This window comes from Martes martes (genome assembly GCF_963455335.1).
Source record: "Martes martes genome assembly, chromosome: 2".
NCBI classification, from domain to species: Eukaryota; Metazoa; Chordata; class Mammalia; order Carnivora; family Mustelidae; genus Martes; species Martes martes.
The window spans coordinates 34,176,915-34,203,884 of NC_137889.1; the positions used below are offsets into that span (position 1 = coordinate 34,176,915).

The window sequence follows — 26,970 nt, forward strand, 5'->3', positions numbered from 1 at the left end:
TCTTTTGTTTTAGTGTATAAAAATTGCAGTCACGGGACACCTGGGTGGCTCATTCCATTGAGAGCCCGACTGACTGCTGGTTTTGGCTCAGGTCATGATCTCAGAGTCGTAAAGTCAAGCTCTGTGTGGGGCTCCACGCTCACTCTGTAGTCGGCTTGAGATTTTCTGTCTCTCTCTCTTTCTCCCTCTGCCCCTCCCCTGGCTTGCTCTCTCTCTAAAATAAATAAATAAATCTTAAAAACAAAAACCCCTGCAATCACTATTAATGATATCAAGAGAAACTGTCACAATATTATCACCATTGAGCACAACACATGGTAAGAATCTGGACCTCTAGTAAAATGACTTTCCTTTTTTCAAATTATTTATAGACAAACACAAAACCTGTACTAAACACAGAATCAATTTATATGAGAATGACAAGCTATATTTGAGGTGTCTTTGAGTAACTTTAGCATCCAGAGAACTGCCAAATGTGTTCAGGTATCTGAAATTCATGTTTATCTTTAATTTTCGAGGCAAAGGGTAGCAGTACCATCTTTAATCATGGAAAAACCAACCATTAAAAGCCAATCTAAGTTGACCCCTGAACAACACGGAGGTTAGGGGCTAACGCCGAGTGCAGTCAAAAACCTGCAGGTAACTTCTGACTCCCCCAAAATTTAATTACTAATAGCCTACTGTTGACCTTACTGATAACATAAAGTCATTACTGTATACATATAAATACATACTGTATTCTTACAATAAAGTAAGCTAGAGAAAAGAAAATATTAAGAAAACCACAAAGAAGAGAAAAATACATTTACAGTACTATATTTATAAAAAATAATCTGTATGTAAGTGAACCTGCACAGTTCAAATCATAGCGGTCAATGGTCAACCGTACTTCAATTCTAGAAAACGTACAAGGAACTTATGATGTTTTGTTCATTGCTGTGTCCTATCCCCTGGTACAGTAAGGGAATGAGGAAGGCTGCTAAATGAAAGGTTGCTAAATGAATACAGAGATGGCAGGAAACAACAAAGGAAATCACAACTGCTGTTTTACTAAATACTCATTTCTAACCAAGTAATGAAGGCAGAAGAAAATACATTCGGCTGTCAAATAGAGCTAAAAGCATAGCCCAAAATCATAGCACTAGTGTTTGCTGTAACAGGACTTCAACTTCATAATCACGCAGATAATGTCAGTATGTAACCTTGTTTGGAAACCTCATCAAACTGCTGTGTTATGCTAACCTCTAAAATTACTAACATTTCTCAAAAGTCAAAAATGACTTACCAAATCAAATTTGGTCTTTTGTATCTAGACTTTACGTAACTCACTGATCAAGAAGTGATCCAAAATTTAAATACATGACTGAGAATTAGACTAAGAAGGCAATACATTTACCAACAAGTTCACACTCTGAAAGGGGGTTTTTCCATCCTGAGCACTACTAACATTTTGGGCCAGATAATTTATTGTGGAGGGGCTGTCATGTGAATCGTAAGATGTATAGTACAACCTGACCTCAACCCACTATATGACAGTAGTACCACCTGCCAGTATTAACAACCAAAAATGTCTCCAGACATTGTCAAATGTTCCCTTGGGGGGCAAAATCCCACCAGGGTTGAGAACCACTTTCCTAAAATGATGTTAATTAAAATGTAAGTGCTTACTATCTCTGAATGGAATTATGGATGAGTTTTTTTCTTTTCTTGCTTTACCTTTTGCTTCTCTCTAGATTCTATAATGAGCATATAAAAATTTTAATACATTTTTCAAAAGAAAAAATACCATCTACTAATTATAAACCAAGAAAATATTCGTATTTATTCAGCTTGTACCCAATTTTTAAAGACTAAAGGGCACAGATGTTTTTCCAAATATGAAATATTTGGAGTATCTGGATATAAGTATCAAAATGTTAAACAAAAAACTGCAATTCAATAGACCCAGATTTTTATCTATATAAGAATCTCTTGAGGGATGCCTGGGTGGCTCAGTTGGTTAAGCAGCTGCCTTCGGCTCAGGTCATGATCCCAGCGTCCTGGGATCGAGTCCCACATCGGGCTCCTTGCTCCGCAGGGAGCCTGCTTCCCCCTCTGCATCCGTCTGCCAGTGCTCACTCTCTCTCTCTCTCTCTCTCTGACAAATAAATAAATAAAATCTTTAAAAAAGAAAGAAAGAATGAATGAATGAATCTCTTGAGGGGTGCCTGGGTGGCTCAGTGGGTTAAGCCTCTGCCTTCAGCTTGGGTCATGATCTCAGGGTCCTGGGATCAAGCCCTACATTGGGCTCTCTGCTTAGCAGGGAGCCTGCTTCTCCCTCTCTCTCTGCCTGCCTCTCTGCCTACTTGTGATCTCTGTGTGTGTGTGTGTCAAATAAATACACAAAATCTTAAAAAAAAAAAAAGGAAGAATCTCTTAAAACTTCAAATGAAGAATACTTTAAAGATGCTTTAAGTAGAACAGTGTCATTTACTGAGCACTTATGTCTTGTTCCAAGTGCTTGATAAGAATTACAACATTAAGCCCTCAGAAAAACTCTGTAAAGTGAATATTAGCATCTCCATTTTACAGAAGAGGAAATTGAAAAACAGGTTAGGTGGCTTGTCCAAGGTCACACAGGTAATAAGTGATAAAGCCAGGAGTCAAACTGAGACAGTCTTACTTCATGACCTGCACTGTTTTATCACATGCTGTACTGTCACTGACCATTAAGCCACTTTTCTGTCATGTCTGTATTAGTTTAGAAAGGCAATGCTTATTGCTTCAGAAAACATCCCTTATTACTGTAATTAACAAAGACAATATCTTCAACTTGAATAGAGGCTGTGATAGAATAATGCCCCCCTACCACATGCCCACACTCTAACCCCTGGAACCTGTCAATATGTTACCTTATGTGGTAAAGGGGACTTTGCAGATGTAATTAAGGATCTTACAATGGAGAGAATATCCTGGATAATCTAGGTGGGACCAATGTAATCACAAAGATCCTCATAAGTGAAAAAGGGAGAGAGAAGATTCAGAGATCTGAAGACACTAAACTTCTGGCTTTGAAAACAGAGGAGGGGGACCATAACCCAAGGAACGCAGGCAGCCTCTAGAAGCTGGAAAAGGCATGAAAACAGATTCTTCCCTAGAGCCTCCAGAAGGAATGCAACCCTACCCATATCTTGATTTTAGCCCCATGAGACTTCTGACTTCCAGAACTCCGAGACAGTAAATCCGTTGTTTTAAATTTTGTTGTGTTTAAGCCACTAGGTTTGACATCATTTGTTACAGAGGCAACATATTAGAGTCTTCACTGAAAGCATTTCCAAACACTCACTTTGTTGTCCTTACTTCCACTAACATCCCTATAAAGCATATAAAAGGGAGAAGGGAAATTACCATAGATCCATTAGCCTAAGATTTGGGGAACCTGAAACAAATATCAGTTTAAAAAGTATTACCTACCACAACATAAATACTCCTATCTATGGATATAAATATACTAATGTCACCTACAATTTGCCCCTGCACAGCCAGAAAAAGCCATTAGTTCCTACCTTTTACATATGCAGAAGAAAAGAAAATTATTTCTTCCCATTCTGAAGGCACAGTCACTGCTGCTTTCTATGCTCTTGAGTTAACTTTCATTCTAGTCATAGATGTGATGCAAATAATGAAAGGGCAGTAAAGCCATTTCCATACATAACACAATGTTATGAGTCCTTTTATTACTAAAATATATTTTGTAAAAGATTTTATTTATATCAGAGAGCTCTTGAGTGAGTGCATACAAGTGGGGGAGAGAGGGGGGCAGAGGGAGAGGGAGAAGCAGACTCCCCACTGAGTAGGGAGCCCACTCACATGGGGTTCTATCCCAGGACCCTGAGATTATGACCTGAAGCAAAGGCAGACACTTAACTGAGCCACTCAGATACCCCTAAAATACTGTGTTTAAGATTTGCAATTTCTGATAAATAAAATCACTGGACCATACTGGGTATTGTGAACAATTTTCACAAAACATGGGGGGGAGCGGCGTGGAAAAAATTTGCAGTAGTAAAGACAGCACTATGGCAAGAGCTATTAAAAAAAAATCTTTCAATTTAAACACAGGATAGCCAATTAAAAAAGAAAAGCCTCACATAGCTGTTCAAAAAAACTATATTACACCAGTATTTTTCTAATGAATAACCTCTAGGTGGAAATGTATCTTGTAAAGGCAAGTAACAATAAGTTCCCTAAATAAAAAGGCTTTCATTTACATCTTAAAATGCTGTTTAACTATTTAAGAAAATGTACAGATATAAGTAAAAATAAAATCCTTCCCACACTTACCATGTTGGCATTTAAAAATCAGAAATTAAATCACCTTACTGTAAAAGAATATTTGATTTCCAACTACTTTTTTTTTTTAAGATTTTATTTATTTAAGAGAGAGAGTAAGCAAGAGAGAGAACACAAGCAGGGGGAATGGCAGAGGCAGAGGGAGAAGCACACCCCCCAGTGAACAGGGAGCCTAATGAGGGGCTCCATCTCAGGACCCCAGGATCATGACCCAAGTTGAAAGCAGACACTTAACCAACTGAGCCACCCAGGTGCTCCAACTACTTGCAGATAAATCGTAATCAGCCAAATACTGTTTACATCAGTTAAAGTGCCTATGTCTGCTACACAGCAATGTTTGTTCATAGACCCTAAGTCAAAACAACACATAGGAAAATCAGAAGTAGGCAGTTCTGCTGGAATGGTTCTCCTACCATTCCAACCAATGGTATACAAATGACTTTCAGTAAACCCCTTAATCTCTAAAAGGTTAGGAAATGAGTCTCAATACTCAAAAACTGACTATGGAAATTTTTCTCTTTTCCCCTCTACTTTGTCAACTCTGATGCTTTATGTGGATGGGATTTATTTAGTACATATATGTATGTCTGGACTAAAGTTTGTTTTTAAAATAAGAGTCCCCAGAGAAACATTTCCATACAAAATCATTCTAAACTAATCACTTTAATTATCCACACCAACATCGCTAAGATAATCAAAAGCTGAGGCTCACCTTGCTGATTTCCACATTTCAAGTAGCATGTTATTCCAGATATGTATCTCATTCCTCACAGAATCCTTTTTGTTTGTGACATGGTTCATTACTGAACACCAATTATATGCCAGACCCTGTTCCAGGTCCTGGGAAATCAAAGGAAATAAGATTCTGGTCTCATGGAGCTTAAATAAGCAAGAAAATTTCAAATAGTGATAAACTATATATATAGTAATAAAGCAGGGTAATAGGATGCAATGACTGGGGGGCTAGATGGTATAAATAGGATTCACAGATTCAAATCCGGGAATTAGTCATATATAAAGATTTGAAGAGGGTAAGTGAAGAGGTGATCATTAGGTATATCTTTCATTTCCTTTCAATTTCTGTTTGTTTCAGAGGCTTCTGAGCTATGGCTATAGCAAAAAGATTTAAATAATAGTTTAGTCAAGTATTCCATGTAACATGAAAAGTTTAAGCTTTAAATATTATTAAACTGTAATATTCCAAAATACTACTGAAATGAAATTATTCTGTTCTGAATTTTTCAAAATAGCTTTCAAATAGCTATTACTAAGTTGTTTTCTCTGACTGGATTTCTTCACTAAGACAGTATTTTGGAAAAATGAGATTTTAAAACCCAACCCCACAAAAACACAGAAATACAGTAATCATAAGAGCAAAGGATGTGAAAAATCTACTTAATTCTTTCCTTTATTAAGAGTGTCTAGGAATGGGGCACCTAGGTGGCTCAGTTGGTTAAGTGTCTGACTTCATTCAGCTCAGGTCATGTTCTCAGGGTCCTGGGATCAAGCCCTACATCGGGCTCCCCTCAGCAGGGAGTTTGTTTGTCCCTCTCCCTCTGCACACCGTCCCCACCCCCCAGCTCATGCCCATGCGGTGCCATGCTCGCTCAAAAAAAAAAAAAAAAAAGAAAGAAAGAAAGAAAAGAAAAGAAAATCTCGGGATGGTTGGGTGGCTCACTCAGTCAAGCATCAACTCTTGATTTCAGCTCAGGTCATAATCTCAGGGTCATGAGATCTGGCTCCGTGTTGGGCTCTGTGCTCAGCTGGGAGTCTACTTGAGATTCTTTCCTCCACCCTCACTCTCTCTCTTTCTCTAAAACAAAAAAATAAATCTTAAAAATATATATAACTAAATCTGTGCAGGCCAAATGTGACTACTTAATTTTAAATAGTAAAAATTAAATAAAATTAAAAATTTTGTGCCCAGGTACAATACCCACATTCCAAGTATTCAATATCTGTATGTGCTAGTGGCTGCGATATTAAACACATAGATATAGCATTTTTATCACTGCAAAAAATTCTATTGGGCAGTGCTGATGTAAATTATTTTTCAAATATGAACCAAACAGTACCACTCCAAAAGAGCTTATAAAAAATAAGGTCCACCATAAACTTTTTAAAGGAATGGGTGAAGCCAGAAAGTAGTCATAGGAGGTTTAGTAATCAGATCTATATATCAGAATGAGACTCAGATAAATCTGGGGATGAGCAAAAATGTATTCTTCCATTGGTCTTTCAGTAATGAGACTTGAATTTTAGTTCTGATTCTACCTTTAACTTAGCTGCTGAACTCTGAAAGGATATACAACATCTTTAGACTTCTGTGTATAGTTCATTAATAGAGGTTAAATCAGATGATTTGGATAACTGAAATGATCCCTAACAATGGGAAACTGGGCTGTGATTCCTCCTACTTATCAATAAATAGATGTATGGTTTGGATTTTCATTCTGACAAGAATACATATGGTTTAAAAAAATTAACTTTAAGGTCTTATATACCATATTAACATTACATAAAGATGTTATTTGTTTTGTTTTATTTTTGTAAGTAGGCTCCACATCTAGCACAGAACCCAACAGACGGCTTGAACTCACAACCCTGAGATTAAGACCTGAGCTGAGACCAAGAGTCAGATGGTTAACTGACTGACCCACCCAGCATTCCCCCATCTTCTTTTTTAAAGTAGATTTTATTTTTAAATAATCTCTACACCCAACGTGGGGCTCAAACTCACAATCCTGAGATCAAGAGTCACAGGCTCTTCCAATTGAGCCAGCGGGCACCCCTAGATGTTATTTGAAAGAGCAAACAATTATATGAAGTTCACAACCAATATCTATTTACATAAACAAATAAAATTGTAGAGGGTAAGATCAGCACCACTATATTTCTTTCTACAAAATTCTCTAAGTAATCAAGGTGTGTTAGACAAGTGGCACGTTTTAAGTTTTATTTTTAATTTTTCTGAGTCTATACTACTAATAAAAGAGCAATACTATTTTTAAAAGCATAACTGTACTACCTCACAATCTGTTTAACTCTAGTGTTGCCCCAAATATTTTTGAAATTTTCACATAAAAATTTTCCATGAAAGGGATGCCTGGGTGGCTCAGTTGGTTAAGCCGCTGCCTTTGGCTCAGGTCTGATCCCAGGGTCCTGGGATGGAGTCCCACATTGGGCTCCTTGTTCAGCGGGGAGCCTGCTTCTCTCTCTGCCTCTGCCTGCCACTTTGCCTGCCTGTGCTCTCTCTCTCCCTGACAAATAATAAATAAAATCTTTAAAAAAAAAATTTTTTTCCGAAAACTGTGTGGATGACAGTTAAGGATATTAAAATATCCTGTATTAGGAAGTGACCTGCATGAAATGAACACAATGAATGAAATATAAACAAACAAATCACACAACCCTATATTATATTTCAGTGAACTAGACAGTGTATCACTAAATACAACGACACAAATTTCATTTGACTATGATTTCTTTATTATAGAATGTTTTAGGTTGCTTTGTAGTTCTTATTTTTTCCTGACTAAACCACAGTACTACTGAACTACCTTGTATCAATACAAAACTTATTAGTAATATACCCTGTTTCCCTTATCTATTTGGTTTAACCTCAACTGTCTTCACTTTGTTCTTGACCACACCCGGCAAAAACAGACACAGTAATTACCACTTGAAGAAAATTTAAATTATTTTTCAATCCCTTACATCAAGGGTACTGGCTCACACTGAAAATTACTACAAACTAATTAACTCCTATCAGTCATCTTGTTTCATTCACCATGAAATCTAGTAAACTAACAAGCTGATCCATGTATCTTCCTACCTCTTTGACCAACAAACTTCTAAGTGATGGTACTGTAGTTTTTTGAGATTAGTTCTTAAAATTGTGCAAATGTTCAAACTTGACTTTCTTTTACCTTGTACTCTCCATTTCCCACAGCGGCAAAAAGAGAATGTATCGCAGAAATGATACATCATTTTTGAAATACTAAGTAATTTATTGTAATATCTAAAATCATAATAAATAAAATCATAATTTATCCTTCCTCTAAAGACCAGTTTTTGGTTTTTGGTTCATCAGGTTTATCACTTTAATACCTGAGGATCAACTGTATTCAACATTTCATCTTGAAAATAAGCAATAAAAGAACATAAGTTACTTCATAGCATACACTCAAATTTTACACTATTACCTATTTGCTTAATCAGAACACTAAGCGTTGGTGAAGCTATAGTCATTATGCTGTTGTAATAACAACAGTGGAAGTAAATTTGGACTGGAAAGTTAACTTCGTGTTTGTACTTGCACCAGCATGAATTCTTACAACTGGGAAACACTCATATAACCCATGGAAAGATTCTGTTCAAATATTAGTCACCATTCAACTTTTAACTTCTGTGAAAGAAAACATAGACCAACTGAGTTCATTTCTTCATCCATTAAACATGGGACTAACAGCTAGTTCATTTTGTAAATATCTTTCTTATATTAAAAAAAATAATAGTTATCACCTATATGCTGGTACAGTTCCAGGTACATTCTAACAATTCTGCTTTGCATCCCTGTAATTCCAAAAAGCAGTCATTTTCATCTACCAAGATGATAACACTGAGCCTTTGTTGTTAGGATGGGAATTGGTCTCCTTGATTCTTGCCCTACACTCCACTGCCCACTGAGTTGGGGGGAAAAAAAAAGATGTTTTGTTAAATGACTTAAAGCAAACAGAATGACAGAACAACTTTCAGGATGAAGGTCAGTGCAAAGCAAACCTCTCAATAAGAAAAAAATAGTTCCTATAAGATAACAAGTTTGTTACCGTTAAATATATAGGTATAGAACACTTTCTATAGACATTTTCTAAGATAAAATGCTTCTAAATAAAATATGAATGAAAAGAAACATTTTAAAGCACAACCTCTTTCAATAAAGCCATCTTGACTGGACAGGAGAATGATTTTGTAATTTTAAAAATCTGCCACATACTTAGTTTCTTTTTTTTTTTAATATTTTATTTATTTGACAGACAGAGATCACAAGTAGGCAGAGAGGCAGGCAAAGAGAGAGGGAGAAGCAGGCTCCCCGCTGAGCAGAGAGTCCAATGCGGGGCTCGATCCCAGGACCCTGAGATCATGACCTGAGCCGAAAGCAGAGGCTTTACCCATTGAGCCACCAAGCACCCCCGCCGCGTGTCAGGTTTTCTTTTTTTTTTTTTTAAATAGATTTTATTTATTTATTTATTTGATAGACGGAGATCACAAGTAAGCAGAGAGGCAGGCAGAGAGAGAGGGGGAAGCAGGCTCCCTGCTGAGCAGGGAGCCCCATGCAGGGCTCGATCCCAGGATCCTGAGATCATGACCTGAGCCGAAGGCAGAGGCTTAACCCACTGAGCCACCCAGGCGCCCCAATGTCAGGTTTTCTTAACACAGGAAATATGAGCATCTTCTTTTCATCAGTGACTTTCTAAACTCACTCATAAATGGATGTGGAGTATATTTCAGTCAATTGTATCTCAATAAAGCTGGAAATAAAATTTAAAAAATAAATGCTAGTGATTACAAAGAAAAATTGTATCACACAAGCAACTGTGTTATCATATATTTGTACTATACTTTAAAAATCAAATATTTAACAAAGTTTTCTGACATTGCTGGGTGTTTAAGTTGACTCAAAATTTTCTGGAAATGTTCTAAAATTAATTGTGGTAAGGGGCATCTGGGTAGCTCAGTCCACTGTGTCTGACTCTACGTTTTGGCTAAGGTCATGATAATCACAGTCATGAGATCAAGCCCTGTGTGGGGCTCTGCGCTCAGCGGGGAGTCTGCTTGGAGATTCTCTCCCTCTGCTCCTCCCCCAACTCTCTCTCTCTCAAATAAATCTTTAAAAAATAATAAAATTAATTTTAACTGTGGTGATGGTTGTGCAATTCTACCAATATACTAAAAAACAGTGCACTGTATACTTTAAATGGGTGAATTACATGGTATGTGAATTATTTCTAAACAAAACTTATTTTAGTACTATGTTGAATAGCAGCGGTGATAGTGAGCAGCCCTGCTGTGTTCCTGACCTTAGGGGAAAAGCTCTCAGTTTTTCCCTACTAAGAATCATATTTGCTGTGGGATTTTCATAGATGGCTTTTATGATACTGAAGTATATATCCTCTATCCCTACACTGCGAAAAGTTTTGATCAAGAAATGATGTTGTACTTGTCAAATGCTTTTTTAGTATCTATTGAGAGTACCATATGGTTCTTGTTCTTTCTTTTATTAATGTATTGTATCACACTGATTGATTTGTGGACGTTGAACCAACCTTGCAGCCCAGGAATAAATGCCACTTGGTCTTAGCCTCAGCAATCAGACAACAAAAAGAAATAAAAGCATCCGAATCAGCACAGAAGTCAAACTCTCACTCTTTGCAGATGATAGGATACTTTTGTGGAAAACCCAAAAGGCTCCACTCCAAAACTGCTAGAACTTGTATAGGAATTCAGTAAAGTATCAGGATATAAAATCAATGCACAGAAATCAGTTGCATTTCTATACACCAAGAGCAAGACAGAAGAAAGAGAAATTAAGGAGTCAATCCCATTTACAATTGCACCCAAAACCATACAATACCTAGGAATAAACCTAACCAAAGAGGCAAAGAATCTGTACTCAGAAAACTATATGAAAGAAATGAAAGAAATTGAGGAAGACACAAAGAAATGGAAAAATGTTCCATGCTCATGGTCTGGAAGAATAATATGAAAATGTCTATGCTACCTAAAGCAATCTACACTTTTAACACAATCCCTATCAAAATACCATCAATGTTTTTCAAAGAAATGGAACAAATAATCCTAAAATTTATATGGAACCAGAAAAGACCCCAAATAGCCAGAGGAATATTGAAAAAGAAAACCAAAGTTGGCGGCATCACAATTCCAGACTTCAAGCTCTTCAAGATACATAGGTCAATGGCACAGAATAGGGAACTCAGAAATGGACCCTCAACTCTATGGTCAACTAATCTTTGACAAAGCAGGAAAGAATGTCCAATGGAAAAAAGACAGTCTCTTCAACAAATGGTGTTGGGAAAATTGGACAGCCACGTGCAGAAGAATGGAACTGGACTATCTCCTTGCACCACACACAAAAATAGACTCAAAATAGATGAAAGACCTCAATGTAAGACAGGAATCCATCAAAATCCTTGAGGAAAACACAGGCAGCAACCTCTTCCACCTCAGCCACAGCAACTTCTTCCTAGAAACATCGCCAAAGGCAAGAGAAGCAAGGGCAAAAATGAACTATTGGGACTTCATCAAGATCAAAAGCTTTTGCACAGTAGAGGAAATAGTCAACAAAACCAAAAGACAACCAACAGAATGGGAGAAGATATTTGCAAATGACATAGCAGATAAAGGGCTAGTATCCAGAATCTATAAAGAACTTATCAAACTCAACACCCAAAGAACAAATAATCCAATCAAGAAATGGGCAGAAGACATGAACAGACACTTCTGCAAAGACATCCAAATGGCCAACAGACACAGAAAAAGTGCTCAACATCACTCAGCATCAGGGAAATACTAATCAAAACCACAGTGAGATACCACCTCACAACAGTAAGAATGCCTAAAATTAACAAGTCAGGAAATGACAAATGTTGGTGAGGATGCAGAGAAAGGGGAACCCTCCTACACTGTTGGTGGGAATGCAAGCTGTGCAGCCACTCTGTAAAACAGTATGGAGGTTCCTCAAAAAGTTGAAAATAGACCTACCCTATGACCCAGCAATCACACTACTGGGTATTTATCCTAAAGATACAAATGTAGTAATCCAAAGGGGAACATGCACCCAAATGTTTATAGCAGCAATGTCCACGATAGCCAAACTATGGAAAGACCCTAGATGTCCATCGACAGGTGAATGGATAAAGAAGATGTGATATAGATATACAGTGGAATACAATGCAGCCATAAAAAAAAAAAATCTTGCCATTTGCAATGTCCTGGATGGAACTAGAGTTTGTTATGCTAAGCAAAATAAGTCAATCAGAGAAAGACAATGATCATATGTGGGGGATCATGGTGGGGTAGGGAGGGAAAAAATGAAATAAGATTGGACTAGGGAGGGAGACAAACCATAAGAGACTCTTAATCCTAGGAAACAAACTGAAGGTTGCTGGGGGGTGCAGGGGTAGGGATAGGGTGGCTGGGTTATGGACATTGGGGAGGGTATGTGCCATGTAAGTGCTATGAATTGTGTAAGACTGATGAATCACAGAACCGTACCCCTGAAACAAATACATTATATATTAATAAAAATAAATATATATAAATTAAATAAATAAGTAAATAAATATGTTAAAAATGTTAAAAAAAAAAAAGTATTTAAAGAAAAAACCCTGGGTGGCTCAGTCAGTTAAGAGTCAAAGACTCTTGGTTTCGGTTCAGATCATAATCTCAGGGTTGTCAAAGCAAGCTCACATGGGCTCTGTGCTCACAGTCTGCTTGAAACTCTCTCCCTCTGCCCCTCCCCCCGTTCTCACCCACTGGTGTGTGTGCACAAGCATGCGTGCTTTCTCTCTCAAAATAAATCTTTTAAAAAAAAACCTCTGAAATGTTGATATCTGTTATGTAATTCTACTTCTAGGAATTTACTGTAAAGAAATAATCATAGTCATACAGTTTTTTTTAAATTTTTTTAATGTATAAGATGTTCATCAAATCATAATATCCAAAAATTGTGAAGTGCCTAAAATACCATCAACAGAAAAATGGTAAACAGATATGGCACACCCATACAACAAAATTATATGTGAATTTTAAAAAATCACATTCTTAGTGAGGGTGCCTGGGTGGCTCATTCATTAAGCGTCTACTTTCAGCCAGGTCATGATGCCAGGGTCCTGGGATCACGCCCCACACCTGGCTCCCTGCTCAGCAGGAAGCATGCTTCTCCCTCTCCCACTCCCCCTGCTATGTTCCCTCTCTCACTGTGTCTCTATCAAATAAATAAATAAAATATTTTTTAAAAATCACGTTCTCAAAAAAATTACTTTCACAAGAAAGCATGTTACAAAATAATATTAATGTATAATTCCAGTTTGTTAAAAAATACATAGATGTGTAAGAAAAAAACACTGGAAAGATATAGAAATCTTAATACCTACTTCCAGTTGGCAGGCTTTCAAGTGATCTTAATCTTTTCTATAGCTTACTGGTTTTCAATTTCTCTATAATAAACAATCCTTTCATAACTTAAGCACAATAAATGTTATTTTTAAACTAGTAGCCACTTTGAAAAGTACAAATTTTCCATTAAAAAGTAAAAACTAAAAGGGCCATCAGCATTTCTTAGGAGTATTATGTGTGTGTGCATGCATGTATATGTGTGCAATGCTTTAATTAATACATTAACCTCAATACCTTAAAACTGTATCTACTTCTATCCCCAAAAAACAAATTCTAATGATCCATGTTTAATTTTACAGATGATAACACAGAAACCATGAGTGGGCCAAAAGCCTATCAATTCTACTTCATACACAAAGCCAAATTACCTAAGTTAGGTTTAAAAAGTATTTTAAATCATGTTTGCTTCCACATCTAGGGAAATGCAACATGTATGTTCATTTCAAAATCTAAAATAAATATTTTTCATCTTTGCTAGGGGGAAAATGAGCTAGAATAAAAAAGAACAACATTCTACTGCATTATAGAAAGGAATTCAAGGGTATGGTAAAGCACAGCGAGAAGTTTCTCATTGGGGCGCCTGGGTGGCTCAGTGGGTTAAAGCCTCTGCCTTTGGCTCAGGTCATGATCCCAGGGTCCTGGGATCGAGCCCCAAATCTGGGCTCTCTGCTCAGCAGGGAGCCTGCTTCTCTGCCTAGTTGTGATCTCTGTCTCTCAAATAAATAAATAAAATCTTTTTTTTTTAAAAAAAGGAGTTTCTCATCACAATCAATATGAAATACTATGTTCTAATGTATTTGGATCCTGCAGAAATCATAAAAGAAACAAACAGCTTAAAGTGACAAGATTACAATAACCAAATAAAGGCTTTAATTTATGTATGTAAATAAGTTGTAAAAATGTCTTTTTCAAAACCACACTGCAGAATGTTATGCAAATAGACTGTATTTGTCAGGGAGAAAGGAAAAAAATTCAAGTTTTTCTGCTATCAAAATCCTCAAAAACGAACATTTAACCCTACTGAACATATAAGAAAACAGTCTAGTAAGACGGAAGCAAAATAAAGTTAAGTTTCTCCAGTTTTAAAAAAAATTTGATTCACCCAGACAAAATACAGAAAAGGTAAGAATCAAGAGGCATCAAGGATGAAGTGTCAAAATAGATTGTCACTACTGATTACTTCTCAGGTTAATACTTCTTGAATGGTTACATTCAAGAAGTACATGTGAAAGCAAGAGAGTCAAAGTAGTTTTTATAAAATAACTTAAGTTTGAATATTAACATATAGGCAAACTGGATATTTTCTAGGCAAAAGTCATTGGTAGAATGGGCGCATCAATCTAAAACTAGTCATTAAATTCTACCAAAAACTGCAACAGAGATGAACTCTGAAAAAACAACACTTTGTATAAAATGGGATGATTCTTATTTAGTGTTACTTAGTGTTATTTTTTGTTTCACATTCATTAATATAGCACTAAGATTTCAAATCACTAAATGACTACACTGCTAGGAAACAGTTTTTTAAATTATCTAGATAACACTTTTGATAATAACAAAAACTGATGATTCAGTTTTTACATTTCCTGACCCCTCATGGATTAATTTTTCAGGTTACTTTCAGCATATTGTTACCATGAAACCCTGATTACCACCAACGCAATACCAGCTAAAGCAATGAGGTGGTTTCTGTAGCTTTCCTTAAAGGGTTTATTACCTAGGCGGTGACTATATGATGTTTACTTTCTAATTATTTGCTTATACTGTACACTTACGTTTTATGCTTTTTTTCTTTATATGGAATGTTTCACAATTTAAAAGTTTCAAAATGTTTCTTTTTTAAGGTGTTTTGTGTGTGTTTTTAAATGTACAGTTTTTCTTAAGACTCTACAGTTAAGAGGTACTGGTATACAAGACTCAACAGACACAATACTATCTTGACCACAGCTAAAATGCCATTAAGTAACCTCCATATAAGACTTCTTAACCTCAAATTAATTTGATAAACTAAGTTTTGTTTTACTTACAAAATCAGAGGGATACATACATTTCTTAAATTTAAAATATCTACTTCTATATTTTAAGATGTTCACACATTATACCAAAATTTAAAAAGTATGTTCTATGGTAGAAAAATACTTTATTGTTATTTAATGTTTATTAAAAGAAGGATAATGCAGGCTATGAAAAAAAAAGTCAAAAACATACATATTTCTAAAAAAAGTTTTTAAATAAGCTCCACCCTTAATGTGGGGTTTGAACTCAAAACCCCAAGATTAAGAGTCATGTGCTCTACTGACCACCTGCCAGGCACCCCTGAAAAAGTTTTTTTTAAGTACTCAGACCAATCTATTTGGCCTGAGGATTTCCTGAAATCTCAATTTCTCCATCTTTAAATTTGGGTTAAATAATTCTTGTGCTTTCCAACTTCACATTTTAAAACAAAGTCAAGTTACTGTGTAAGAATGAAATCAAACATCTCAGAAAATGTAGTAAGTGCAAGGTATTATTAGATAAATATATCTATTTATTTATATTTATATATCATATATATAGAATTCATTTTCTTACATAAAATTTTTTCATTGTCCTATTCACTTTCTCAATATAGCTCTAAATCTATATGGAAAAAAGGGAACCTGGTAAGAAATAAGAGTTATCATTGTAGATCAGTCAATGATGACACAGATCCACATCTTAAAAAATTTAACAGGGGCGCCTGGGTGGCTCAGGGGGTTAAGCCTCTGCCTTCGGCTCAGGTCATGATCTCAGGGTCCTGGGATAGAGCCCCACATCGGGCTCTCTCCTCAGCAGGGAGCCTGCTTCCCCCTCTCTCTCTGCCTGCCTCTCTGCCTACTTGTGATTTCTCTCTGTCAAATAAATTTAAAAAAATTAAAAAAAAAAATTAACAGCCAAGAATCATTTTTCAAAGAGCTTTTCAAATTCAAATCTCATCGATGGGCTGATGTACTTTAGAAATAACAACACATATCCATCTAGTAAAAACTGAACATTCTCTATATTCACAAAATTTTAAATATGTCTTTTACTTTTTATGCCACACTGTGCAGGTACAACATAATACAGAAGTGTTTGAAAGTACTTATTAAGTACTCAGTAAAGTCAACAATAAAAACCAAAATGAAAACCCTCTAAGCTTTTTCAAAATGTGTTAGGTAGTTGTAGTATAGGTAGTTGTAGTATAATCAATTTCCTAAATTTACCTTTATTAACATTTATAAAAACATTAGCCTGCAGAAATAAGGTCACCATTCATTTAAAAACTCAAAAGCTGGGCATGTTGTTTATTAACAAAGGAATAAATCATTTCAGTTGCTCTTTCAAAAAATAATAGACTCTATTTTTTTTTAAGTAAAACTAAAAACACCACTGCACCAGGAAACAGATTTTATAGATACCAAATTCTAAATCTTCTTAAGGCTTTTATGACTTTAATTTTTTAAGTGTCTAAAACAGACTTTGTTTCAAAAGAACCCAATGAATAAGTATCCATGGTAACTTGTTTTCTTCCTGATAGACAAAAATAATTAAAAATAATCAGTGGTGCCTGCTAAGATCTTTTAAAACTTGTTTTCAATTAGCTATTTTTTTAGCTCATTTTAAAAAACTTAACAGTGCCTCAATTTTCTTTCCGAGTTTCTTTCCACGACCATGATGGACCTCTTATTTTTTTCATTTCATTGTTATCTTATTTCATTGATAATTTTATTAAAACAGAAAAAAATTTTGCCAAAACCGCTTCATTATCCAAAGCACAAACTTTAAGATACTTGTACAAGGTTCATTTACGTATGCAAAAATATTCTGTGCATATGCTATATGTACAATATGGTGAACAAGTATGAAAAAGGCCAAACAAGATCCTTTGCCTCACTGAAACTTAATCCCCTTGCACTCATTATGCTAAACGTGCCTAACCTTGAATATTCCCCCTCACCTTGAGCTTCTACAGAAAGCGCAAATACCTTCATAATAATGAAGTAATGTAGTGTGGTATAAAGACCCAGGTAACAGGTCTGTTACCAAAGCCTTGAACTTAACTTTCTTAGGCCTCTGTTTTCTCTCTTATAAAATAAAGCAGTTGGACGGCATCTCCTCCATTTAAATGGGCTGTTAGGGACTTAATTCAAGACCTGTTATATTAATCAAAACAGCAAAAAATCTGTTAACATCCTGATGTTAATCAATATTCCAAACAAAGGAATACTATATGACCCTTTAAAAAAAAAGTTGTAGATCAATATGTGCTCATTTAAAAGGCTGTCCCAGGTAGCCTATTAAAACACAAAAGCAATATGCAGACTGTATGATCCAATTTGTATGCATTTGAAGACAGATCTGCATATATATGTACAGATATTTTCTAGGAAGACTCAGAAGAAACTTCAAAATGGTTATCAGGGGGAAACAGGGTGTTAACTATTTTCCCCTCTACCTCTTAGCCTTTTATAATATTTGAAAAAAATTTAAGTAATGAACATATATTATCTTCACACATTTTTTTAAAGAAATGAAAAGTTCTGCTGATCCAGGTTCTATAAATAGAAAGACCTGGGTTCAAATACTGACTTGGGTAGTTACCATCTGTGTGGTGTTGAGTTACTCAACCTCAATTTCTCCGCCTGTAAAGGGAGTTAATAGTAGTAACCTTATACAACTACAGTGGAAGGATAAAAGGAAATCATACACGTGAAACACTCAGCATAGCACACTATAAGAAGATGACTATTAGCAGCTTTGCTATGATTATTATAAATACTATAAACTCCAGAAACAGAATCAGACTTGACATTCCACTCGATGATGACCAATCTCAAAGGCAACCAATTTCCTTTACCCAAAATTCAATCAATCTGATTACAATAAGAAAGAGCATATTTATTAAAGTTTTTTTAAAAAAAGCTATCGCAGGTAGCAGGTGTGCTGATGAACACAGTAATCAGAGCAAAGTCTGGGTTTTAATTAATTATCATCTAACTAGAATAGCCTTCTTCATTATATGGATACCCATTCAAGGAGCCAGAATACTTATAGCGGGGCAGGAGACCCTGATCTTGGCCGCTGAATACACAGGAATACACTTTTTTCTTAAGTAATTGAAGCTTCCAACATGAGTTTTTTCTTATTTTAATATACCATAATTTCTTATTTTCCTAAAAATTTATGGCACTGATAGTTCATGCACACAATTTACCAATTAATTATAAATAACATGTCAACTGAGTGGAAGACATAAACATGAAAAATCTCTATAAATTCCAAAAAGCATATTGAAAGGCATTTTTGAGTGAAACTTCTCCTCACAGAATTTTTAAAGATTCAGACTGAGTATCATCAAACCAGAATACTCCAAGTTGTAAACCTGGCCTTCAAACTAGCAAATACCCTCACAAAGTGCTACTCTAACAATATTCAATTTCATTTTTCTAACACACCAAGAACACTTCCTAAACTTCTATATAACAACTGAAAGGATGTTGCAGTAAGACAGGTTAAATCAATCTGTAGTACAACTGGTTTGAGTCCATCATAGCACAATTTTAACAGGCCTTTCTGGTATTAGACAACAGTTTCAAAATCAATATGATGGGTTAAAGTTTGGATCACCCCAATTACAAGTATAAAACAAAAACAAAAGGTCACACACACACACACACACACACTTAATCTCTTTCAATATGAAAAGAAAATAGGCTACACTTAATTTATCTACTGTTAAGTTTGTCAGGATTTAAACCTTTAGAGAAGTAGCCATTTCAAATTACCTAAGAGTTACATTTTGATACATTAAAGAGTTACTGTAGCTTTCCTCAGAGAAACCTGAAGTTCCCACCAAAAACAAGCAAACAAAACAAAGAAAACAAAAAACCAAAAACTGGCACCTCACTGAAGCTCTAAGAACTGCATGCCTACTTCATAGATCATTACACTGTGCTGAACTGGCATTTGGAGACTGTACTGAGCTAGACACATGAAAGCAAAAGAAGGGATGGAAGAAAGAGAGTGCATAAAAAAAGAAAACACTTCTTAACACACCCATCACCTATAAGCGTGAACTACCAAAAACAGTATTTTAAAATACATATATTTCTAATTTTCCAACATTCAAAATACAGCAAGCACATAATCTATCACGAGCAGATCTTTCTACCCCTTCTCACCCCCACACGATGCTTTGCCAAGAGCACAAGCCCAAGAAAAATAACCAATGCAATTTCCTTGTTTATGTAAAGAATTTCAGAAAACATGTTGACTGCTTCTGAAGCTTCTAAAACAAATGAATTTTCAATAGTTAAGACTTTTCATTATCACATTTGAAATATGATAGTAATGATTCCTTCAGCTAGTAAAAATAGTTTCCACTTTATAAAAAGGGTTAATATTACACTGCAGCTCATTAGCATGCCTTGTTTGCAACCAGAAGGAAGAGGGAAAGGGGGTGGGGGGGAGCAGCAAAACACACAAGATGGAAAACATCACTACCTCCTTTGGTGGTTATGAATAATATTAAATTACCACAAGATGTATGGGAAGGGTTTATGAATAGAAAGAAAGGGGGTTAGCAATATGAACTGGCCCCTTCCAGATTCACACTGATGTCGGAAAGAAGGAATTTATTTACACTGCAGTGCCTGGCAGCAAACATGGCTGCCCCTACCCCCTTTAAATCTGAACAGTCTTCACTCCCTTAGCAAAACCATCAAATTATGGCCATGTCTCTACTGTCTTGCTACCATAACACTAACACATCTCCTCCTCCCTCAAAGCAGTAAAACCCACACCTCCCCATTTCACAACAATCACAACACCATAACCACTAGCTTCTATATTCACTAGCCTTGAAAGAAAAGGCCCAGAATACACAGAAATACAGGAACAAAAGGCTTTCTCTTCCTTTAACAACCCCTTCCCCTTCTTTTCCACCCACTCTGTGATGCTTGGTTGATAGTTCTCATCCTTCTCAACATTCAGCTAATTTCCTTCCCTATACCAATCCTAGGTCTTCCAGTTTCCTGAGTCCATTTCCTATCTTCCTATGCATCCTGTCTCAACAATTTCTTATCTCTTTTCCAAATCCACCTTTTCCTCCACTTCCATTCCCTCGTTTCTCTCTTGATGCCCCATTTCTCCATCAAATTCCACCCCCTTCCCCCAGACTCTTCTAGTTTTCACATTGCACCCCCAAACCTATTTCTCAGTCCACCCAGGTCTCTAATCTTCTCCAAACCTAACTCTTCTTCTTTTTCCCTGCCCCTCCCCCGTTCCATCTCTATCCCCGCCCCCATCCCACCTCTACTCCCAATTCCCAGCTCAGCGCCACTCCATCTCTTATCCCAATCCTTCCTTCACTGCCCCACCTCCCTATCTCCTCCACAACCCCTACCTGGCCCTCTGCTTTACCTCGTAGGCTCCCCGTGAACCCTTTCCGGCCACCCGCTTGTCCTCCCATCCCTGTTGGGGTCTCTCTACCCGGGTCCCATCCCTAGGTCGCCCCCTCCTCGTCGTTCCCTCCTCAGCCCTTCCTTCCCACACACACACACACACACACACACACACACACACACACACTCTCTCTCTCTCTCTCTCTCTCTCTCTCTCACTTTACCTTCAGTTTGTTCCATTCTAACCCCCCGGCCGTGTCAGTACGATCACAGGAGAGACACGGAGGCCCGGAGTGGGGCTGGGGTGCGGGCAGCCGCCGGGGCCGCGGGGGGAGGACACGGAACCGAGCTAGGCCGCATGAAATCCCCGAGCTAGATTTCCCTCGCGCCGGACGCCTCTGCCATGGCTGCCGGCACGGAGAAGGGCCGCGGCCGGGCCGGGCCGGGCGTGAAGCTGAGAGGAGGAAGGCGGCGGGAGGTGGGGTGGGCAGGGGCGGTGGAAGGATGGGGGGTCGCCGCGCAGCTTCTGTTGCTAGAGAGAAGGCTGTGGCTGGCGGTCGGGCCGGGGCAGCAAGGTCCTCGGGGCTCGACTTGGCCTTCGAACGCCTCTCCGCAGCGACCAACAGACAGTCCCCTTCGGCCTCCGCCTCCGTCCTGGCCGCCGCTACCGCCGCTGCCGCCGCCGCCGCCCGCTCCTGCCGCCGCCGCCGCCGCCGCGCACAAAGCCCCCCCACCCGGCTCTCGGAGCGCCGCCGCCACCGCCGTCGCCGCCGCCGCCAAATCCTCAGCCCCTCATTGGCCGCTAGCCGCGGCGCCTGCTGGGAAATGCAGTCCTGGGTTTGTGGCGCGGGCGGGGTTGGGGGAGCGAAAGGAGGAAGAGGGTAGTCAGCCGGGCGGAGAGGAGGGGCCCGAGAGAGTCTAGACAAGAAGTGAGACCGCAGGCAATAAAGGCACAGGCAGGAAGAAATGATACGAAGGAAAGTAAACACACACACACACACACACACACACACACACACAGAACCAGAAGACAAGTTAAAGGTTGGGTCTGTGAGGTAAAACTGCGTCCGTGAGTGTTCTTTGAGACTTACTCAGTTAACAACACATATTAAACACCATATGGTCCTCCTCAGAGTGACCCTGCTGCACACTCCCTAGACGTTAGAAATAACCTACAAACGAAGGCCGGGCTAAGATGACCGGGAAAGAGAAGAACAATTTGTGTGTCTCCTCGGCTGCCTTCTGTCCGACAGCTGTCAGAGTCAGAGCTTCCTATTTCACATGCGTCTGCGTCTGAAACCGTGGCAGCAATTTCAGACCTGAGCCGTGGGAGACAGCGTCTCTCTCAGCCTCGGATGTGAGTCCCGGATGCCCCCCCCACCCCCGTCCCGCCCCACAATCGCAAGCCGTGGCGGCATCTCAGTCGCTGTGAGGAAGCGCTGACCTCCCTGGCGGGCACCGGGCCCCACACGCCTTCTTCCTGCTCGCGCTGCGGGCCCGGAGGCTTGTGGGTAAGGAGGAGGACGTCAGCGCCGACTGCAGCCCGGACCCCTAGGGACCGAGAGGGCTCCGTGCCCGTCACGTGCCTGGGCCGTCTGCTGCTTACTGCCAGGCCCTCCCTTCGAGGGATGGGAGGGTATTTGCCCTCGAGAGAGCTCACGCAAGAATGAGCGGAGGAAACAAGAGTCAAAATTCTCTGTAACCCTCTGAGATCTCCCCATCCTAGAAAATTTATGTTAAACAATAGAATGTGTGTGACACAGTAAAGTAGCCTTGCCGGAGTGTGCAAAATTTTGTGATATTTCCTGGGGCCCGTGGTGATGACTTAGAACGTTACGGCACAGAGGGTCGCCTGGGTGGCTTAGTGGGTTAAGCCTCTGCCTTCGGCTCAGGTCATGATCTCAGGGGGTGCTGGGATGGAGTCCCCGGGGTCCGCCTCTCTGCTCAGCAGGGAGTCTGCTTCCCCCTCTCCCTGCCTCTCCATCTACTTGTGATCTCTGTCAAAGGAATAAAAACTTAAAAAAAAAACTTAAAAAAAGAAAAGCACAGAGACTTGAACGTATGAAGGAAATACAGGCAACAGCAATCAGATGAGGAAACCTATCTGAGAATAATAAAGCTATGTCACTACTAGATGTTATACTCTGCACTGACATTATAGTTCTGGATCCGTTTGGCACGGCCACAAGAAATTTCTGATATCTTTGTCTTTAAATATCATTTAAACAAGAAATTAAAATATTCCTACAGATCAATTATTTTAATGACTACTAATTATGTTTCAGGTTTTTAAAAACATAAACCTTTTAATTATACTGTAGATGATATTGAGAATTAAGCATTCCCGTTACTGTTAATCATTAAATATTTCCTTTTTTTCCCTAAAGATTTATTTATTTATTTGACACAGAGAGAGAGGGTGCAGAAGCAAGAGGAGAGGCAGAGGGAGCAAGAGAAGCAGGCTTCTTGCTGATCCTGGGATCATGACCTGAGGATCATGGGATCCTGGGATCATGGGATCATGACCTGAGCTGAAGGCAGATGCTTAACCAACTAAGCCACCCAGGTGCCCATTCATTAACTATTTCTAAACGTATGCTTATGTAGTACCTGTTTCGTGCAGTACCAAGAGTTAAAGGAATCAGTAAAAAGCACATTTTTGTGTGTTTTAAATGTCTTTTTAGAAAGACCTCTTTTAAAATTGTATTCATTTATTTGATAAGACACAGCAAGAGAGGGAACACAAGCAGGGGGAGTGGGAGAGGAAGCAGGCTTCCCATCCAGCAGGAAGCCTGATGAGGGTCTCCATCCCAGGACCCCAGGATCATGACCTAAGTGGAAAGCAAATGCTTAAGGACTGAGCCATGCAGGTGCCCCTGGAACACATACCTCTTAAAGGGGGTCCCCTGAGCTTATTCAGTTTGATTGTGTCTCCTGGAAAGACAGGTTAAATTGATTTCTTTTTTTTTTTATGATCTTTCCACCTTCATCCTTCCTCTCCATCTTCCTGCATATTCCTTGTTTTATTGATAAATTGTTGCCTTGACCAGATATCTGGACTTTTGCTTGAGGAGAATTTGGTAAGTTGTCCCCAGGGATTTTATTTTAATCTGTTTCTATGCTGACAAGAGTTTAAAATTAAAGTTCTGGGAGGTAGATATATAATCTCTTTCTGTGAAACATAAGAAAATACGCTGTTAATAACATTTGATCTTGAGCTATATTTAGGGAAATGACCATTAAAATTAATAATGTACATTTTTAGCATCTAACATCTTCTGAGGTTCAGATTACACTTTGTCTTCTTCATACAAAATGAGCAAACAATTCATTAAGACAGCAATCTAACACAATTCCCAGGGCCAGAGTTAAAGAGAAAGGAATTTTTTGTTTCTCTTCCAAAGATTATATCCAAAAACTCCTTACATGATAAATCACTTAATCTTGAAAGTCAAAAAAGTGCCAGACCTGATAGCAGAAAGCAAACATTGCTTTGAACGAATGGATTTCAACAGGTTCTTAACCCTTCCCTTTTTAGAATAGGATTGCTGACACGTGACCGTAGTAGAAAATCTAGCTCATCTTTCCAATACTGAGCTTGGAATCATTCATCTGGTTTATGAATACTTAATGATTTTACTGTGCCTGTTTGTAAGTGAATACAATGCATGAATAAGAATATTTCCTGGTATAAAATGTCTCCCAGGGAACTGAAAGGCATATTTTTGCATCTTTATGATCTTTTCCAGAAAAGTACATGTTCATGTTTGTACGGTGATTAATTTGTGGAATTAATGTGAAAATTATAACTATCTAGACTCTTAAAGCTCAAAATTTGCCATCGGAAATTTTCAGGAAAGGAAAGGGAGAGAGACCAAGGCTTTGCAGATTTTGTTAATTCTAGTAAACATAGAACGTGAGGTGAAACCTTTACGTGGAAACTCGGGCATCCAACATGCACAAAGGGCCCTCTAGTGGCCAAACTGAAAAGTTCTGCCTATTTAACGTGGTTGATCCATTTGGTTATTAGCCGAAAAATGCTTTGTAGATTAAAAGCTGTCTACATAAACAACAACAACACAAAACCTGAAATTGAATACCCGCCATCTTTCATTCTTATAAATGTGCAGCCCAGATGAGTGAGTTCTGTGGTCAGCTCACATGTTACGTACTCTCCCTGTGAAAACGATTCCTTGTCTGGTAGTCCAAGTGGATCCACTAAACATTTTGTTTTCCTTCTAGAGCCAGATGAAACGGATGGGTAGAGATAACAGGAGAGCGAGAACATTTCTATATCTATCACTTCTCCAAGACGGCTCAGTTACCCAACCTAGGAACTGAAGTGCCCCCAGCCCGCAGTACCTACGTCACTGCACAGTTACTAGAATATATATCTTAAATGTTATTTGAGATGTCTCCACAAACTACTGATCACAAACCATACCTGTTAAGCGAGCATTTATAAAGCAAATTACTTTAGTGGAATTCAGATTTCCATAAGAGGATTTCACAGCATTCCACTCTCAGGCCCCGGAGAAGGGAAAGCAATGTTTTCCTAACCATTCCCGCCCTTTCTGCCACTCCCTCTCCGCAGAGCTCTCCGCGCCATCCCAACCCCGGCAGTTGTTGATTTGTAGGGGTTGGGGGTGGGGAGAGTACATCAAAGTGATGTAATTCGTGACTTTAAGATGGTTACCATGGCGACTATCAGGGATATTACGCTATCGGTAGGGTGAGAGGTTCTTTAATCTAGCCTTCAATGAGCATCTTCGGGGACGTTAGCCCACATCCCAGAGAGTGGAGACAGGCGGAAAAGCGTCAGTCTTGCCTCCTGCCGCAGGACAGACTCCGCTTAAACTAAACCCAACAGAGAGGTCATTTTGCCGGTGGGAACTGGACCTTGGCTACCTCCAAGGCTGCCGCACCGAAGGACGCCCTCCCGCCCCATAATCTGAGAGCTCATTGGTGGGTGGTGTCGTCACTCAGAGTGACGTAACGGGATAGGAAAGAGGTGGAGCCATAGAGACTTGGCCTGGGGCCCTTCTAGCTGGGGAGCTGGGCGAGGGGGGTTTGGGAAGGGACTGGAGGACTGAGGCAGCCGTTCCGGGGAGCCGGCCCGAGGCGGTAGGGGTGGGCTGGCCAAGTCCTTAGGCTGTTACTTGGTGGACCTCGCCTGCCTTTTTTCCTCCGGAGCCCGCTCCCTCCGCATCCTGCTCTTCCCATCAGGGCCCAGGTTTCCCGGCACCTTCCAGTTCCCCACCGCACTCGCCTCAAGCCCATGACCTCGTGCCCTTGCCCCCCCCCCCCAGCTTTGAGCTCAACCTCCATTTCCCCTCCTTCCGTGCTTCGCTTCCTCCTTTCTCTTCCGTACCCGGCGCCCAGCTTCTCCTTGTCCTCCTTCCATAAACCTGGATCGCCAACAAGGTTGTCCTCCCCGTGCCTGCACCATCCCCGCACCCAAACACAAAGAACCGTCCCCCTACCCCCACCCCCACCTCCACCCCGCTGCCGCAAACACAGTCCACCAACACACTACGTGCACAAAAGCCGACGGCGCGTTTTGCCCCTGTGTCGTCAAGGGCCAGAAGCAAGGTAACCCGGGGAGCCTGGGGCCCCCGCGTGTGGGCGTGGGCGGCGCGAAGGCGCAGGCGGGGCTCCCGGCCGTCCCCGCCTAGGAAGTGGTTACCCACAGCTCCGGGCTGGAGTGCCCAGGGGCCAGAAAGCAGGTTAACCGCCTGATCGGGTGTGGCATGCCTCCAGCCGGAGACCACCCTCCCTTAGCCTGGGTTTAGATGTTCCGAAGTATTCTTTGAACTCCGCTCAAAATGTCAGCTCTGTGGTTGAGGTTTCCGTCCCGGAGAGCACCCTGGTCTGCGCCTTTTCCAGCTGCAGGAAAGCAAAGTTGACGCTAAGAGATACTACCAAAAAACACCTTGCTGCCCTTGGCTGAAAAGGACTACAGGATGGAGAAAGGTTTTGATAAAGCTTGTTTAAAGATAGCTCAGTTTGGACTCTTTGGAGAATCATCAGTACAGGA

At 39.4% G+C, this 26,970-nt stretch overlaps 1 protein-coding gene across 2 annotated transcripts in view; it reads right to left on the bottom strand.

Annotated features, from left to right (window-relative positions):
* Window positions 1-21,663, bottom strand: part of NSD3 (nuclear receptor binding SET domain protein 3) — a 119,132-nt gene extending 97,469 nt beyond the window's left edge. The window contains exons 1-2 of one of the 2 annotated variants that reach the window (XM_080831345.1): window positions 21,158-21,654; window positions 5,045-5,172 (exon numbers count right to left, since the gene is read on the bottom strand). The gene's annotated coding sequence lies outside the window, so the exon portion shown is untranslated. Of the gene's footprint in view, window positions 1-5,044; window positions 5,173-21,157 lie in introns of both variants that reach the window. The other variant, XM_080831346.1, reaches the window with a different exon arrangement.
* Window positions 21,664-26,970: the final 5,307 nt, after the last annotated feature.